Source organism: Bombus flavifrons, chromosome 13, assembly GCF_040668555.2.
Source record: "Bombus flavifrons isolate JBK064 chromosome 13, iyBomFlav1_principal, whole genome shotgun sequence".
In the NCBI taxonomy this organism is placed as follows: domain Eukaryota; kingdom Metazoa; phylum Arthropoda; class Insecta; order Hymenoptera; family Apidae; genus Bombus; species Bombus flavifrons.
In genome coordinates, this window is record NC_138454.1 from 1316515 (window position 1) to 1335781 (window position 19267).

Consider the following 19267-nt stretch of genomic DNA (forward strand, 5'->3'; position numbering starts at 1 on the left):
ATCTTCCGGAAGCTGAAAAAAAAGCAGCCGATGTAGAACGCTACTTGCGAGAAGAACGACAACCTAGTTGGTCATGTAATCGCTTACCTTCCGCTAGTAATCGCCCCAACAACCAGCCAATGCAGGTAAGACGATCTAATGTACCATCAAGATCGCCTAACACGCCAGTAGCTCAGAAACCTGCTACATTTAACCAAATAGAAAATAGACCACCTGCTGAACGCGCGCAGATGAAGTGCTTCAAGTGCGGAAAGCTGGGACATATTGCCAACAAGTGTCAAAATTTTCTACCACCGAGCCAGCGCGATCGACCACCCGCAAGGATTCAAGCAGTCCAGAAAAGGGACGAAATACAAGAAACAACATCGAACCAGGAGATGGACGAACCGTACGAGACATACAAGTCAACATCGCCACAGGAAGACTACTCGCAATACCTTTGTCAACCCGAACCGAAGAGCGAGTATTTCTGGTCGACACAGGAGCAGGGATAAACCTGGTGAAACGTAACAAAACTGTCAACGTGATACAAATAGGGCCTAAACAAAAATTTTCTATGGGACGAGACAAATACGAAACTAACGAATACGTATCGAAACGAATTTTTGGACAAAATCAAATTTTTCACATAGTACCGAACAATTTCCCTATTATCGAAGACGGAATCATTGGGCTACCATGTTTAGAGAAGTATAATTATTCAATATCCAACGACAAAATCCGATTAAACGACAAAACCATTTTATTTCAGAAACCAATACATTTGACTCCTGGAGAAAACAGAGTTCAAACAATCTATTTGGAAGGCAAACCAACTAAAGTATGTTTTATCAACACTGGTGAGCAAAACATTGAAATTTCTAGCAATATTCAAAATTCTCATGACTTTTCTAACATATCAAAACTAAAAAGCCTAGTGAGAACAGATCACATTGAAAAACCAATCCGTGAATCTATCGAAAAGATTATTCTCCATTATATTGACATCTTTAATTTAGAAACCGATCTTTTGCCCTGTACTAATTTAACTCAGCACACAATTTCGTTAACCAAAGACAAAATTATTAACACACGATCGTATAGACCACCGGAATGTCACCGTGACGAGATTTCACGACAAATAGGAGACATGTTGAAGAAAAATATTATAGAAGAATCCGAATCCCCTTATAACTCTCCGGTATGGGTAGTTCCGAAAAAATTAGATGCCTCAGGAAAACAGAAATGGAGGATAGTTATCGATTTCAGGAAACTAAATGAACTCACAGAACAAGATGCTTACCCTTTACCTGATATAGACGACATATTAACACAACTAGGAAACGCAAAATTCTTTTCGGCACTTAAAAACGCACCCGCTACCTTTCAAAGATTAATGGACAGAGCCTTAACTGGACTTGTAGGAAAACACTGCTTTGTTTATTTGGACGACATAGTGATATTCGGAAAAACGATTCAAGAACATAACGAAAACCTCGCGATAGTATTTCAGAGACTCAGAGAATTAGGACTTAAATTGCAACCGGACAAATGTGAATTCGTAAAACCGGAACTAGAATACTTAGGCCATGTAGTTTCATCCAAAGGAGTTAAACCAAACCCCAAGAAATTAGACGCTGTAAAAAACTTTCGATTACCCCGCAATGCCACGGACGTGAAATCATTCTTAGGTTTAGCAGGTTATTACCGCAAATTCATTCGAAACTTTTCCAAAATCGCGAAAAGCCTTACAGACTTAACAAAAAAGGACACACCATTCCATTGGACTGACAAACACCAGACTAGCTTTGATACTTTAAAGGACAAACTCTGTAATTTCCCAATATTAGCTTATCCAGACTTTAACAAAACCTTTACCTTAACTACCGACGCAAGTAACGAAGGACTAGGAGCAATACTGTCACAGGACGGTCATCCTTGTTGTTACATTTCAAGAACACTGAATCCACCCGAACGAAACTATACCACGACGGAAAAAGAACTTTTAGCCATCGTATGGGCCGTGAAAAGATTAAGACAATACTTGTTAGGACGACGCTTCATTATTCGAACCGACCACCAAGCTCTTAAGTGGCTACACAATTGCAAAGACCCTTCTAGCAGACTGATTCGTTGGAGACTTAAACTCGAAGAATATGACTATGAAATCGAATATACAAAGGGTAAAGATAACACAGCTGCAGACGCTTTATCTAGAGTTCACGCGTTAACTCGCGACGAAGTAGTTAACCTCGACCTAGTAATTGATCACACTAATTCATTCAACGCATGGAAAGACAACAACGAGAATCCGAAACTCTTAGAAATTAAACCGAATGACCAAACATTTTACCAATTAACTCGAAACGACTTAGGAGAATACGACGAGACACTTTGGATCAGAAGACTTTACAAAATTTTTAAAGATACGACAAAAATCGGCATAGGAAATAACGATTTCACTGAATTAGAGAAAACGCAGATTAAACTCATGCTAATATATTTTAACGACACGTACAAGAAAATTACTTATGCACCTAATCCCATCTTAAAACTAGACGGAAACGAAATACTACAAGCAATAAAGGAAAACCATAACGACACCGTAGGACATTTAGGGATACAGAAAACGTATCAACGGATCAAGGATAAATTCAAAATTTCCGGACTTTTAGAAAGAGTAGAGAACTTCGTGAAAACATGCGACACATGTCAAAAGGAGAAACTAACGCGTATCAGACCCAAAGAATCCCCACAAATCTCGGACACGCCACTCAACCCTAACGACAAAATCGCTATGGACATCATAGGACCGATGACAAAAACCAAACGCGGAAACCAATACATACTTTCAATTCACGATGAACTTACGAAATATCTGATACTAGTTCCCCTTAAAACGCAACGAACTGAATCCATAATTAACGCGCTCATTAAACACTATATTTACATATTTTCGGCACCAAAAACGATCCTAACAGACCAGGGACAAAATTTTGTTAGCGATTTAATGACGAAATTTGAAGGTTTTAAAATCAAACACGTCAAGACAACTTCATTTCACCCACAGAGTAACGGATCCCTCGAAAGAACACATGCCTCAGTTAAAGATTTAATTCGTACTGCATTACACGACAATGACAAAGAATGGGACGAAGTACTTAATTTCATTTGTTTAGGGTACAACACATGAAGGAACAGGATTCTCTCCCTTTGAATTGACCTTTGGACGAAAAGCTAACTTACCTTCCGCAATATCCAAATTCCCCACACTTACCTATGATGATATGTACTCACTTTGGCAAAAACAGTTGAATAAATATTGGGAAACAGCTCACAAAACACTTATTCAGAATAAGCAACGGTACAAGCGAGACCAAGAAAGAAAGATTGTTAAAACTCAGACCGTGTTTAGGAAAGGAGATTTTGTTTTAATTCACAACGACCATAAAAGAGATAAGTTGGACATTGAATGGTTAGGACCCTACAGGATTAACGATGTGAAAACTCCTTATTACATTATTTCTATCGACAATGCTAAGAAAAAGATACATGGTAACCGATTGAAAGCGTACTTTTTTCAGGATAATGCTGACCCTAGCACTAGTAATAATACCCTTAATCATTATTATTAGCTATATCAAAATTATTAGCTTCTCAAACACTATCAAATATTGTAAAATTGCTATATTTAAGATTAACGAAATAACTTTTGTACCATTACATGCAGAAAATCAATTCATAGCGATCCCTGAGCAAAAAAAGGGTGTAAACATATCCTTCGATCTACATTTAAATAATTCCATTCTACTACGATCTTAGAGGACCAAGATCAATCTAACCAGGGGGGTATGTCACGACCGGCATACTTCAAATCCGATGGACTGACGATGGAGATAAGATGTGGCGGTACTCAGCGACAATGTATATCGCTGAAGTGCCTAATGAGCTATCAACATCCCAACGGTCCTTCCACCGAAGGTTCTAGAAGAAAGAGCACGTGGCCAACGGTCGCGAACGCCTAGCAAATGCATGGACGGTGGGGATGTTGAGGGATGACAAAAGAAAGTAATCGGATCCGATCGAAAGTCAAATTGTAAGAGCTTCAGTCTTGGAAAGTCCCGCCTAGAGTTCGGAAGTGGATTGTAAAGTGGATTGTTGTTAGAAAAATAAAGTTTCTTTTTTTACTTTTCACCTCAAATTTCTTTTTTTATTTTTTTTTTGTTATTTTACGTGACACGAGCATAGTCGAACAGCGTGGAACGTAACGGTGAAATAGCGTTGCGTTTGCGAATTCGTTTTGTAGAAAATGTTTTTGGTATCTTTAATTTGATGTCTACATTTTGAGGGAATTCTCTTTGATACTGTTTGAGGACGATATCTTTTTTTGAGATTAGATATCGATCTCTGAAAATTAGATAGTGCCGACAATGTGTATTTGGCTGTTTCAAAAATCATGTGAATCGTAGTTGATTTAGTGACCTTTGAAATATTTTCGAGAAATGTCAAATTACGAGAACGAATAACGTGAAACATGAAAATAAAGTGCACTTCATTGAATTTCAACTGTGCTACTTTTATTCGTTGCTATATGTTTCAGGTATAATACGGATTTATCACCGAATAAATCGAAATGGATAAAATAGACACAGCGCAACGAACGAGACCAACGAAAGAGGTAGCAATCGAATAAACGTTTATGAATTGATAAAAAAATAACAAAGATCAACGTCACAATTAAACGAAAGGAAATATATTTTTCCGACACGTGACAAATGAAATATTAAATTACTGTTGTGATATCAAATATTTAATCGCGATCACGTGGAAACCACTCATCTAACGGACTCTTTTACAAGCTTGTCCCGTTTTGCTTCCTTTCGTTCCACGTCGTCATTGTTTAGTCAGGAAAAAGAAAGAAAAAAGAAAGAGGGAGGACAAATTAAAGTAGCTGCGACGAGTACTAGTTATTCCGCGACCTGTTACAAAGTAGAGAAAATTAGATACCCAAGAAACGTGTTTTGTGTTTCAAGCAGATTACGCTCATATTATTCAGTCAACGGCGAAAAATAAAGGTATCATTCGAGTCTCGAGCTCCGCCAGTGGAATGCTGGACAATATAATTATCAGGAGAGCTACTTCCATCGTTTTGTCAATTACTTTATTATAAAATAGCTTAATACGTATTAAAATGAACAACGAATCAATGTTAAGTTTCAGTGAATTTTAAGCATAGATGATAATTTAATCTTCGACTTAATCGTTTTAATTAATAAAAATTGTTAAATCGTTAAAACTGAGGTGGATAGGTCGTGATAGGTACTGAAGGTACACTCGAATATATTCAACAATCAATAACGTTTATTAGACTCTATCAATTAACAACAATTAACGATTAACAACGGTACAAGATTAACAGTAACGATTAACCGAACTTTCAAGAGTAGACGACTCGTTTCTCTTTCCATTCGCACTTCGCGGCTCGGATCAGAATGAATCTTTTTGGTTCAAACCCGAACAGATTCTTTCCTTTGTTGCCCCTCGATATCCCCACTACGCGCGTGTTTATTAGAAGATTGCGACGATTACCGCGTATGCATTCTACCGAATATTTGGCGAAAGAACCGTAGGGATATCGATGGTACATTAGGCCTGTCGGCCTTACGCTTTGAAGGTATAGCGCTTTGTGCCATGAAGCCGTTGGAAATTTCCATGGTCGAGTGCTGCCACAGTACCCCCTTACCAGTGACAACGTTTAAAAAAAAAAAAAATCGTTCGTCGTCATTCTTTACAAATGTCGGGGGTAATTCCGCGTCCGATGACTTTTAACACCTAGCCGAAACCTACCTGAAACCAATCGGGGAATCGGAATCTACGCCCTGACCGCGTAACGTGTCTATTCCGGGTGATTTCTTCGTTCGTCCGGTTGTCGTTGCTTATACCGCTTTCATCGCGGGCGTTCGTGTGATCGGCGTCTTGTTCGTACCGAGGCCTCACCGGAATCAACATGTTACGGGTCTCGGCGGTTCTTTGTTCGAGGTCCTCCGGTACGATGAAGGCGGGCTTTAAGCGGTCTATGGAGACCGTCAGGTCGCGATTATTTATTTTTAGCTTGTAATTCTTTTCGCTTCTTTGGATCACCTTAAACGCCCCGTCGTAAGGCTGTAAAGGGCCTCCGATTGCGTCGTGGCGCAAGGAAACATACGGCAAAGATTTTAACTCGCGAAAAACAAAAATTTCCTTTTCGCCGTGTCGCGTCACCGGGTGTGGCCTGATTTTCCCCATCTGTTCTTTTAGCCGGTTCGCGTATTCCGAATTGGCCCGTTGATACGTCGGTAAGAAAAATTCTGCCGACAATCGTATGCCGATGCCGTAAATCATTTCGGCTGCTATTGCGTTGAGGTCCTCCTTAATAGCGGTTCGAATGCCTAACAAAACGATCGACAAAATTTCGACCCAGTTGCTTGTGTCGTGACACTTAATCGCCGCTTTGAGTTGTCGATGTAGGAACTCTACCATCCCATTGGACGCGGGATGATAGGCCGTCGTGCGCGGATGTTTGACGCCGAGCAACCGGCATAATTCCTCGAATAAGCGCGATTCGAATTGACGTCCTTGATCGGTCGTAATTTTCAAGGGTACGCCAAAACGAGATATCCAGGTCGAAAGGAGGGCCGAAGCAACGGTTGGTGCTTCCATGTCGGCGATAGGAATGGCTTCGGGCCAACGCGAAAGACGGTCGATACACGTTAGACAATACCGGTATCCTTACGAATATTGCATGGCGATAGTGTCTAAGTGTATATGCTCGAACCGACCTGCTAACGTTCCGACGGGTGAGGATACGTGCCTGGTGACTTTATTGCGCTGACACGGTATGCATTGTCGCGTCCACGTTCTGCAATCTTTACTTACGGACGGCCAGACAAAGCGCGTCGTCACCAATTTTTGCGTAGCACGCATCCCCGAATGGGAAAGTCCATGTAGCGGTTGGAATACGTTGCGCCGTAACGGTTCCGGTACGTACGGTCGCATGGTCTCGGCTGTAATATCGCAATATAACTCGACGCCTTGATCGGGAAATCGTACCTTTTTCAAATGCAGCGCGCTCGAGCCAAAGTTGATAATTTCGCGCAGCTCGTTATCCTTCTCTTGTGGTGCAGCTAGCGTATAGTGGTCTACTGATTTCCCGATCGCTTCGATGCGAGATAGAGTATCGGCTACGCTGTTCTCTACCCCTTTCATATGTCGGATATCCGTCGTAAACTGTCTGACGTAGTCCAGATGTCGAAACTGTCTTGGCGAACATTTATCGAGGTTCTGGTTGAACGCGTAAATTAGGGGTTTGTGATCTGTATAGATCGCGAAATCTCTACCTTCGACGGCGTGTCGGAAGCATTTAACCGCGTAGTATATCGCCAGCAATTCCCGGTCATACGCGCTGTATTTTCGTTGCGCGGGGGATAGCATTTTCGTCATAAAGCCTAGTGGTTGCCAAGAATCGTTGACGCGCTGCTGAAATACCGCACCAATAGCGTAGTCGGATGCGTCAACCGCGAGGCTAACGGGCGCATCGGGAATCGGGTGTACTAACATTGACGCGTCAGCTAAGGCACGTTTCGACTCGTGGAAGCTTTTTTTGGCATGCTCGGACCACTCAATAGACGCGTTGCGCTTCGTTGTGGCTTTCAATAAGTCGTTGAGTGGTCGAAGGGTGTGCACGGCCCTCGGTATGAAACGTCTGTAAAAGTTAATCATACCGAGGTATCTTCGAAGATCTTTAACGGTCGCGGATAGCGGTACTTTAACGATAGCGTCAACGCGTTCAAAGCCAGCGGCTTTATCCCCTCAGCGGTTACAGTATAACCGAGGAATTGAATTTCGCGGACGCCGAATTCGCACTTCGTGATATTAACCCTTAGAGTGCTGAATACTCGCGGCCTATGCGGTCCGTACGAGCGGCGCGCAGCCAGCGCTGACCATCGCTGTGGACGGAGTACTTTTTCGCTAGACTGAACTCTGTTGATTGACTATTCAAAGCGCAAATCGTAATAAGTTATAGTAATTAAATGATTCAAGTTATACAGGGTGGTTGGTAACCGGTGGTACAAGTGGAAAGGGGGTGATTCTACGCGAAAAAAGAAGTCGAAAATATAGAATAAAAATTTTTCGTTTGAGGCTTTCTTTTCGAGAAAATCGACTTTGAATTTTCGCTCGGTACATGTGCGGTACGTTATAACGGATCTCATTGTAGATCGTTGTCTCGATGGAAAAATTAAAAAAAAAAATTAAAAAAAAATTTTTATTCTATATTTTCGACTTCTTATTTCGCGTAGAATCACCCCCTTTCCGCTTGTACCACCAGTTACCAACCACCCTGTCGATTAAATGATTCAAGAGCGTTATTTTTTAGTATTAATTATTTATTATAAACATTGAAATTTACAATAAACTAGAATTTGGGTAACAAACTAGAAAACAATAAACTAGAAAACTAAATTTAGTAAATATAACACAAGTTAATAATTCAGTTGTGTGTGAAAAATTTCAAAACAATTATCGATACATAATCCGACATCGCATTTTCTGCATTCGTATCGCGTGTCGCTCCTTCTCTTATTTTTCACACAAACAACACATTTTCTTCTTGATAATTGTGTTGTGCCGGCACGATTAGGGCATTTTGATGGAAAATGAATCAATTAAACGAAATGGTAAATCCTCAGACTTTCTCTTTCCTCCTCCTACCATGCTTCTACGTTGGAAATATTTTCGTAAAATGTCTCTTATCAACGCTAAATGAAATTCACTAAACTTTTGTTTCGAAGCAGTAGATTTTTGATATAAAATATATGCATTATATATAACGAATGCATTTATATTATCTCACACAAACGTAATAGTATTACTTCTGCGTAGGTGTTCGGAAAAATTGATAAACGCATATATGCGACCTTAGTCCATGCCGAACACTTGCAGAAAATGCATATATGTGCCCTTAGTCCACACCGATAGCTTTCGCCAGAAGCATATATGCGTCCATAGCACTCTAAGGGTTAATAACGAATCCGTAGTCGTTGAGGCGTTTAAGCAGAACCTGTAAGTGTTCGCGGTGCTGCTCATCATTCTCGGAAGCTACGAGGAAATCGTCTATATATGAGTAGACGAAATCAAGGTCTCGTACGATTTCGTCTACGAATCTCTGACACGTTTGCGCGGCGTTCCGAAGCCCGAACATCATGTTGGTCGCTTCGAACAGACCGAACGGTGTTATTATTATTGTTTTCTCGACGTCTTCCGGCGCAATCGGAATTTGATGGTAAGCGAATTCCGTGCGAATTCTGTGCGAAATCCTCTATGTGTGGCGGTGTGTATCTGTCCGGGATGGTGCGGACGTTCAATGCCCGGTAGTCGCCACACGGTCGAATCCCTCTGTCCTTTTTTAGAATGATGTGCAAGGCTGATGCCCATGGGCTTCTCGATGGCTGCATCACGCCTTGCTCGATCATGACTTCGAACTCCGCCTTAACCTGTTTAAGTCGGCCAGGTGCGAGTCGGCGGGGTTTACTGTATACAGGCGGGCCTGGTGTGGTTTCGATGTGATGTACCACATCGTGCCGAGTTTTCTCTCGTCCGAAAGCCGGTGGGCGGGTCAGGTCCGAAAATTCGGCAAGGAGTCGGTGATACATCGACTCTCCGATGATTGTCTTACTCGACGCCGTCTGGGTCGTGGCCGTGTATCCTCTCGTCGACCGGTTCGAGGTAGAGTCTATGAGGCGTTTATTCCTCGCGTCCACCCACAATTCGTAGTGATTGAGGAAGTCCACCCTGAAGATGGGTGTGCCAACGTCCGCTATTATAAAACGCCACTTCATCGCTCGACGCAATGCCAAGTCGAGGGACACTAGGGTGGTGCCGTAGGTCGCGATGCGTGACCCGTTAGCCGCGAACAATTCGTACGTATCTTTGTTCGCGGGCCCGTGTATTTTGTTGCGCGGAAATACACATACGTCGGCGCCGGTGTCCACTAGGAAGAAGATTTTTGCGCTCCTGTTCCTCATAAATATGCGGCGACATGCTAGGCGGCCGTCGTCGCTTACCGCGTTTACGGACGGCCGGTCTTGTTTCCCTGATTCCAGGTGCATGGTGAACGGCACTTCCTCGCGCGTGCTCGGAACGTCGCATGATAATAGCAAAGATCGGAGTTCTGTGGATCTTCTTCCGGGCGCGGTCTGTGCCGCCTCGTATTTGGACGTTGATAGCGGCGCCGGTCGAGGCGCAGTGCCTCGATTTGTGCCTCTATTCTGGAGAGCCTGTCCGACGATTCTGGGAGCAATCTCACCGTTCGCCTTCCGTTCTTTCGGTCTCGATAACGGCGACCTTCTGTCTTCTCAGCGAATGTGTTTCGTAGATCCGGTCGACCGCCCGCGTCAACTTCTCTACGTCGGTTTCATCCACCGCGGCCAGAGCGTTGTCGAGGTATTCCGGGGGTCGCTCCCTTCAGAGCGTGAGGAGGAAGTCGTCCGGCATGGAGGGGCCAGCTAGTTTTCTCAGATGCTGATGGAATGGGGACGGCTTTCGGTCGCCCATCTCTTCGGAGGTCAGCAGTCTGCGTGGCCTCGTGCCGGCTGTATCAGTCAACTTTCGAATGATCTCGTCTTTTAATTTTTCATATCGTTCCGCCTCTGTTGTCCTCCTCCTCACGTCCTCGATATGTGACAGATACCGGCCGTATCAGAGGCACCTGGCGAGGTTCAGGAACTTTCGCTTGTCGTCCGTGAGATCCATGTCCTCGAATTGCATCTCCAGTAGCGTGAACCACGCCGTGACCTCCGAGGCCTGCAGCGGGGGCATGTTGATCATTTGGCAGGCTCGTTGTGCGCCGTTCGCGGTCTCGTCGGTATTTACCATCGCACAGCTGTTTTAATTCGCGGTGTTTGGAGTCTCAGTATCACTATCACGGTCACCTCTTTAGCTTCAGATCACGTCGGGGTCACCAGTTTGAGGTAGATAGGTTGACGTGATAGGTACTGAAGGTACACTCGAATATGTTCAACAACCAATAACGTTTATTAGACTCTATCAATTAACAACAATTAACGATTAACAACGGTTGACGCTTAACGACGATTAATAACAGTAACGATTAACCGAACTTTCAAGAGTAGACGACTCGTTTCTCTTCACCATTCGCACTTCGCGGCTCGGGGCAGAATGAATCTTTCTGGTTCAAACCCGAACAGATTCTTTCCTTTGTTGCCCCTCGATATCCCCACTACATGAGGGTTTATTAGAAGATCGCGACGGTTGCCGCGTATGCATTCTACCGAATATTCGGCAAAAGAACCGTAGGGATATCGATGGTACATTAGGCCTGTCGGCCTTACGCTTTGAAGGTATAGCGCTTTGTGCCGCGAAGCCGTTGGAAATTTCCGTGGTCGAGTGCCGCCACAAAACATTAGCAGAATTTTCGAAAAAGTCACAGCGGCTATAAGTAATTGCAATACGTAATTCTCAAAAGAGTTACATTAATTAACTATAAGCATTTACAATATACGATTCTCAAAAAACTTATAGTATTTGTAAAAGAACAGAAAACTTGTCGTTGGCATAAAAAATAATAATTAAAAAGTTTGAATGTTATAAAAGTAGACCAGAAAATTACCAGCAATAATCACCAAACGACTTTAATTCCAACAATTCCAACGTTCTTTTGCAATGATCAAAATGTATTAAATCCGTAAAGCCGTATTTTAATTAATCCTGGAAGAGGCAACCAGGGTGGTTGATTTATGAATTTCAGAAAGACCCAACTATTTATCAAAAATCCTCTCGCGATGTGAATTCCCGGCATTTTCATGAATGAACCGCAAACCAATGCCAAAGGATACGTGCTAAACTATTCGAAACAAAAGGCGAAAAGGTAAAAGAAGAGATTCGTCAATCTCGTGTGGCAACGTCTGTGTTGTTGCTCCTTTGTTTTGAGACACGCGACGATTTTGTTACGTCTCGTCGAAAAAGAATAGGACGAAACAGAAAGTCAAGAAGGACCGTGCGAAAGGTGAGAAAAAAAGCAAATGTAGAGACGAAAAAAGAACATGCGGAATGGTCAGAGGTTGGTTCCTCTAATTACGATGCTGTCGTTAGGATACCGGTGCTTAATGGCACTTCGGGATAAAGTGAGCTCGGTTCGCGGACCCATTTGCCAGCGATGTCCGCTGATTTTAAAGGTAATTAAATTCACCTCCAGGGAAAATAGACGGTCCGTCTTCGTATCGCGGGGCCAATCCTTGAGACCGCACATCGATTACCGTTTTTCTCGATCCCAGATAAAATTTTTGCGAAGACATTGGGTTGGAACGTTCGTAAATTTCAAACCTTTGTTTCCTTATTTTTATTTTGGATTAAAGGTTGATAATGATTAATCGCCTTTTTAAGCTAAGAATAGTTTTTAAAGTTGATGGAATAGAAACATAAAAGAATTCTGATTCTTTATCGTTTTAGTCTCGTGGAAAATAATTAACGTTCGTAAATTTTGAAGTTTTAAAATTATTTGCCTTGACATACCCTTTTTGTTAATTTTTTTGTCGTGAAAACATTTTAATATCGCACATGTGTAAATACAGAGTTGCTTAAAATAATTTGTTTTTACTACTGTGCATCGCTACTGTGATACGAATTTTTGTTGTTCTGTCTGACTACGCAGTGACCTATTCTACTCCGTCGATAATAGTTCAATATTTCATTTTTCTTTCGTTTATACCACATATGTACACGACGAACATACTTAATTTGTTTATTATAAACACATATTAACGAATTTGTTTAGGAGGTTAGTTTTGCATACATATTATGCTATTTAATGAATCGATAATATACATAATTTTTCCTACCCGGTTGATTACACACGTGACTTGTCCTACTATTCTAATCTTGCGTGGGATATGTTCAAGCAATCTAATCATATGCTCAACCTGTCCTTCACGTCTGTTATACAAAGCTCTATTCTACTCGCCTGATCGTATCCGCACCTATTCTACTAGTTCGGTCGCGTGCGAATTCTTATTCTACTTATTCGACCATGTATCTACTACGCTTGACTTATCAAGAGTTTTAACAGTTTACATTACAATCGCGAATTAATGCAAATTTCATATAAGAGATCAGATAATTTATAAAACGATAAACGTAGAAAATATAATATTGGTAATTTTTTGAAGTAATATTACTTTGTACTTTGAATTTCTGGGACAAAATAGAAAGATTCCGAATAAAAGCAGCATCGATACAAAAATAAAAATCACACGACCTCCAATTGCACAGCGTAAATAAAGTTAGTAGATAAAATATATAAATAGTATAATTAGAAATTATTGCGTCATTCGCTTTATTCCTTATTCACATTTTCTTTTCTTTCGATTACTGTAAGATACTATAAAAGGTAAGAAATTTAATACAATGAAGGACTTCAAAGCAGTAAGAGAATACTTTGCGTCAAAATCTTAACAATATTTCAAGAGAGAAGTTAAAAAATTGCCGAAAAGTTGAAATATAGAAGAAAAGATAGTTAATATACCATTCATTTATAAATAAGATATTCGTATTTTAAAATCATTTAACATTATAAAGTTACATACGTATATGTATAGTGACTTCCATAACTGTCACAACAACCTTTGTAAGTGGATAACTTTTTTAAAATTGGGCCAAACGAATTGCGTTTCTTTTAGAACTTAAAAGGATTAGTTTACTAGATGACGTATAAAAAGTGGCAAAGAACAAAGTAAAGATATTTTTCAACTCTTTTACCTGGCCTTGTAATGGAGATTTAAATGATACATTTAAAACATTTATATGAGTTGTGTACACGCTAAAAATTTCATCGAAATCAGTTAACGTTGTTACGAGCTGTAAACAGTTAAAAATGGCGAAAATCACGGTTTTCACGACTTTCGGTATAAAATCCCTTTATACCGAATCCCTACACCTTTCGATGGCTGTTGCTTGTTTCCGCATCGACTGATTTCGATAAAATTTCCAGCATGTATATAACTGACATAAATGTTTACAACGCGTCGTTTACATTTTCATTACAAGCTCAGATAAGGAAGTTGAAAAATACCTTTACGACATTTGCTCTTCTCCTCCCGAATTTTTTTACTACGTCATCTAGTAAACTAATCCTCCAAACTTCTAAAAAAAAAAACCATCATTTGGTCCGATTTTAAACTACTTATTCAGTACCAAAGGCCGTTGCAATAGATTTGGAAAGCACTGTATGAACACAATACTATTGGAATTAATAATAATAGCGCGGCGAGAAAGGTAAAAAAATAGACAATGATATTTTTTGACTTGCAATGAACTTCTTTAAAAAACGACAGTGTTCTTCGCGGGGATAAAGCACAATTATCAGTTAATAAGAGGCCCTCCATCGTCGCGCGGGGAGAGCCGTGATTTCTTGCTCGTTGATTTAAGATTTCTTTTCGCCCCGGCGAGCCGCGATGGTCGACAATATTCTTCGATTGTTTCGCGGAACTTGGCCGTAGACGAACTTGACTGTGTTTTTAAAGGAGCACTCGAAACCACTCTTCCCCTGGCCGAGGAAAGTAGCGGGTCTTTCTCTTCCCGCGAACGCGGCGTACTAACTTATTACGAAACAATTTGCAAGTCTTATGAGAATGGTTGAGAGGGAAAGCTAGAACGAGGGGAAAAAAGAAGGACGACCGAGACCAGAGAGGAAAGAAAAAGAGACACCGAGGGACGGAGGCTTAGAAAGTAGGTAGCTTTTAAAGACTTTTAATTCGAGAGCGAAATGCCGGCTAGCCCCATCGTGTAATTTAAAGAAAATGCTTCTGCGAGATGTAGTAAAACGCTGTTTTCTAGTTATTTAAATGTTTTGAAAGAAAAATAAGTATATAATAATAATAATTATAGAGAGAATATAAATAATAATAATAAAATTGATAGATAGTCTAACGATTAGAAATGATAAGCATTAAAATGCATCTCGCAGGATGTTTGAAAAAGTTGAAGTCAAACTTCAAAAATATATAGTAATTGAAAAAAAAAATGTCTTAATAAATGTCAAATATCATTAGACGTTTCCAACCATGAGCTTAAAACGAAGTGAATTCACATATATTGTTAAGAATTATTTCCTTGCCTCGATGGATACTTTATGCTCCAGGCTCTGATTTTTTTAAACACTCTTAAAGAAGAGGAAATCCATATTTTTAAGAAATTATTAACTTTTCACATCGTTTAAACGAAAATTCTAAACATTAGAGGATGATCAAAGTTTCATTTTCACTAACTATTGTTAACCCTGTATTCCAATCCCTAATTAAATATTACTGGATCATAAACGAGCACAATAGTCGAGTTCGGACTACGTTAGCGCGCTAAGTTAACAACGTCCTTTAATATGTAAATTATAGAGTATTAAATAAAGTTAATTGTAATTTATTAAATTTATTAAATAAAATTCACGAGCCTAATCCAAAATGACCAACTATTATACACGTACATAATAAAATTTAATTCATCTGTAGCGAGAAACTGTGGTATTTATAACGCCGAAATACCGAAATACTGAAATCTTAGATTTTATTGACGAAAACGCAGCTTCCGTTGCTGCTATACTACAAAAGGATTATAACAATTTTCATAAAAACCATGCACACACGAGAAACATCGTACACCGTCCCAGTTTCATTATACCGGCGTACGTGAATTAGGGTAAAATTAGCCTTCTCTTAGAACAGGGTGAACGAGAAAATCGATAAACGCCGATGATACGCGACATCGCGGTTGAATTTCCTTAATCGAGCAAACTATGGGCAAGTTTTACAGGTAACGCTGCATTTTACTGATTACACAGTGTGGCGTAGTCCGTTTCATAGGCGTGGTTCGATTATTCATCGTTCACAAGACCGGCCATCTGTCTTTATATGTCCGACCGTGGGCCATAAACACGAAGGGGAGTTGAAAATACATCAAACCTTTTCACGTGAACGTATTATGTTGCACGATACGCGATCTGCAGAGATTTCGTGCCGTGTAAGATGATAATTTCGCGTTATAGTACATGGATGAAAAATAGAGAAAAATAACAGACATTAGTCTGGTTTCGTTACTGACCAACGGAATTATTTTTCAGGAGTTGAATGTTATAACGTTACCTTAATTTGCATAAGTCTTTTCTTCTCCGTTATTTTTCTAGATTGTATATCCGTTTCCACGTGCTGTATAATTATCACGAATTTGCAATGTTAATTCGCATATAGTGTGTTCCCTTCACATCAACCATCATCAGATTCTCTAATTACATCGTATCCATGTTGTTTCTACGACTTAATTGCACACGTGCGTATATACACGTTATCTACCATGCCAGACTGCAATCAAATTCAGATAGAATATTTCTGCTCTAAGACGGGTGGATATCGCTCTGAGAAGAGAAACTTGAAGAGAAATATTCTAACGTTTTGACAGAGAGACTCGTTATTAACCTATGAGAATGATATATTTTAACCTGATGTGTTGTAATGTCCACGTGATACGTATAATTCATCAAACAATAAAATTGCTTAAGTACCTTATACTTGTTAACATTTATGTACCCTTGCTATAATATTAAAATTATCAAAACTTTGACAGATGTGACTTTGTATAATTTATATGCATGATAATAATTCTTATATCTTAATTTATCTCAAGAGAAATGCCAAGTTTCACAGAACTTATAAAACGGTCCATTAATTAAATACCATCGACTAATCACTCTGTCTATACTGTATAGTTTTACTCTTTGCTCTGACGCATCGTGTGATATTAAAACAGGGACAGAGGGACGGGTTTCTTCATAATTCCTGGGATTGTCGAAGCGTTAAACGCGGTCATTAATTGGCAGCCGATCAAACGGCTCGGGACACTCGCGAAAGAGATGAATTCTCATACGAGTATCAGGCGAAAGTCTGTGGGCTCGGCTCGTTTTCACGCTCCATTTGGCCGCGTAATTTGCGGGCTGTCGTTTTCAAACGAGTCGAAAGTAATATTCCAACCCTGTGTCGACCCTGTTCCGACGCAAACACCGGAAAATCTTTGACGTGCCGTCCCTGTGAATGTCTTTCGCACGCCGTAGCACAGTCTTTTCTCTTTTTTTTTCGTCTCCCTAACAAACGCATACACGGCACCGTCCATTATTCGGCTACAGTGCCCCGTTTTAATCATGCTCTGGCACTTACTCGTCTCGGTTTTATTCTACGAGTTCTCCCGACTGCACCGGGGTCAACGTATACTTTTGTCCTTCTCTACCCTCTTTTCATTCGGTTTTTTCTTTCGCTTTTCTTTTACTTTGTCCTGTTTCTTTGTCTGTCTGCCTCTATCCGTCCTTTTCGTTTCTTCTTTCAAGGTTCTTTTTGTTTCTTCTCTTCTTGTATTCTACAAATGAGACACAACGACGATGCTGGTCTTTTATCCACGGAGAAAAGTCTAACGTAAGTCAATTTCACTGCCGACGCGATCAACTATTTTTGTCTACTCCATTCCGTTGATTCTTTGATCTCATCTCGATGGCTTTTGCATCGCTGCAAAGAATACTTTGGTTCGGTGTTCGCACGTGTCGAGATATATGCAGTTTTCTTGTCAGTTTTACGAGGGTTGTAATTAGCTTACTTTTTCTGAATCGATCTGCAGTTATTTGAGCCCTTTTGGAGGATTACCAAGAACTGTTGTGTCTCCTTTGTAGATCACTGCTGACCTAGTTCTTTTCTTCGTCAGTCGCCTGCCTTTTGAGATACCTTCTCCACCAATCGAACGTTTGTAGTCTTATTTGAATATCGTATATTTTATTTCCAATATATATTTGTCCCCCTGGTCATTCTGTATGTGAATATCGTTGAATAATTTGAAATTGTTATTGTATTGTTTTTTTTTAAATCAGAATTATATATAGAGATATCATGAAGAAACATTTCGAAATATTAATTTCACGGAAACTGAGGCTTCGAAATCGAGAAACAATTTATCAATTCGTCCAACAAATTGTCGTAGCAATTACTAGTCGATCAGCTATCGAAACGAAACAAGGATATACAGAATCATCGGAAAAAAGTATCTCCCTTCGCTCGGCAATTTTTATATTCTCCTTATAATTCTAAACTAATCAATACCTGTTCGCTCAAAATACGGCGCAGGCTTTCCAACTGAATAAAAAATGCACGAACGAAAATAAGTCTAAAATAAGAAGATGCTAATTAAGATCATAAAATTTTCCTCCAATTCATCCGCATACTATTCTCAGTTTTTCTATTATTTTTATACTTTCCAAGGAAACAAAGCAGTCCCCTCAAAACATGGAGCATATATCTGCCCATTAAGCTACAGAAAAGAAGAAATAAAAATAAACATACCGCGATAAACCATAAAACAAGAAAGTAAAGTATTATGTAAAACAGAAAGAAAAATTGACACTGTTATAACATTCTTCGAATTTGTTTCCATGATTTTATTAAATTTGATATTATTCTCATATTTTCGCCAATCGATAATAACCTTCAAAGCACAGACCATCGTAATACAAAATTAAATTAGGAAACGAAGAAACGAGTATAAGGCAAACGATCAAGAAAATACAGAATTGAAGTATTTTAAGAGTTAAGGGTACTGAGGTGTAAGTGTTGTCCGTAATGACTGTAGATGCTGGCTGTAGATGTCGCTGTTGGGGTACTGCTATTTTTCTTCTAATTTAGATGCGTGGAAGAAAAATCGAACTCCGGTCGCCGGGATTCGAGAACCCGGCTCCCGAACGTTCGTAACCTAAGGCGCTAACCACTGCGCTGCCGTCATCCGACACTAGCTAGTGTCGAGTGGTGGGGTATCTGCTGTTGAGTGCCGCCACAGTACAATATATCATATAAACGAAATGCTAATTGACACAATAAAATTCTCGTCGAGTCAAACTGAAGGAATAATCGAAAATTGCATGGTGGTCGATTTAGACGGACGATTCCCTTGGAAAATAACATTTTCGTCGGGAAACCTGTATCGTGGATGGAATTGCATGCAGGTGAATAACGATGACGTCGGCGTGCACTGAGGAAAGAATACATGGTGAGTCGTGAAAAGATTTGCTTGCCCCTCTACCAAAGACGTCAGCCAGTCCGGGATTTTAAAGGGTAACGTCTAAGCGAGTACCGCCTTTTAACTGGCGGAAAATTACGCCGAGGAAAACGGATTTATATACGAGATGTCGTTGTGCAACAATCCGGCACAACTCGGTTAT

The 19267-nt window shown here is 40.3% G+C and overlaps 1 protein-coding gene across 5 annotated transcripts in view; it reads right to left on the reverse strand.

The window, feature by feature from the left end:
• LOC138185893 (pikachurin) overlaps positions 1-19267 on the reverse strand; it is a 288876-nt gene that overhangs the window by 61587 nt on the left and 208022 nt on the right. The gene's annotated exons all lie outside the window — the stretch shown is intronic.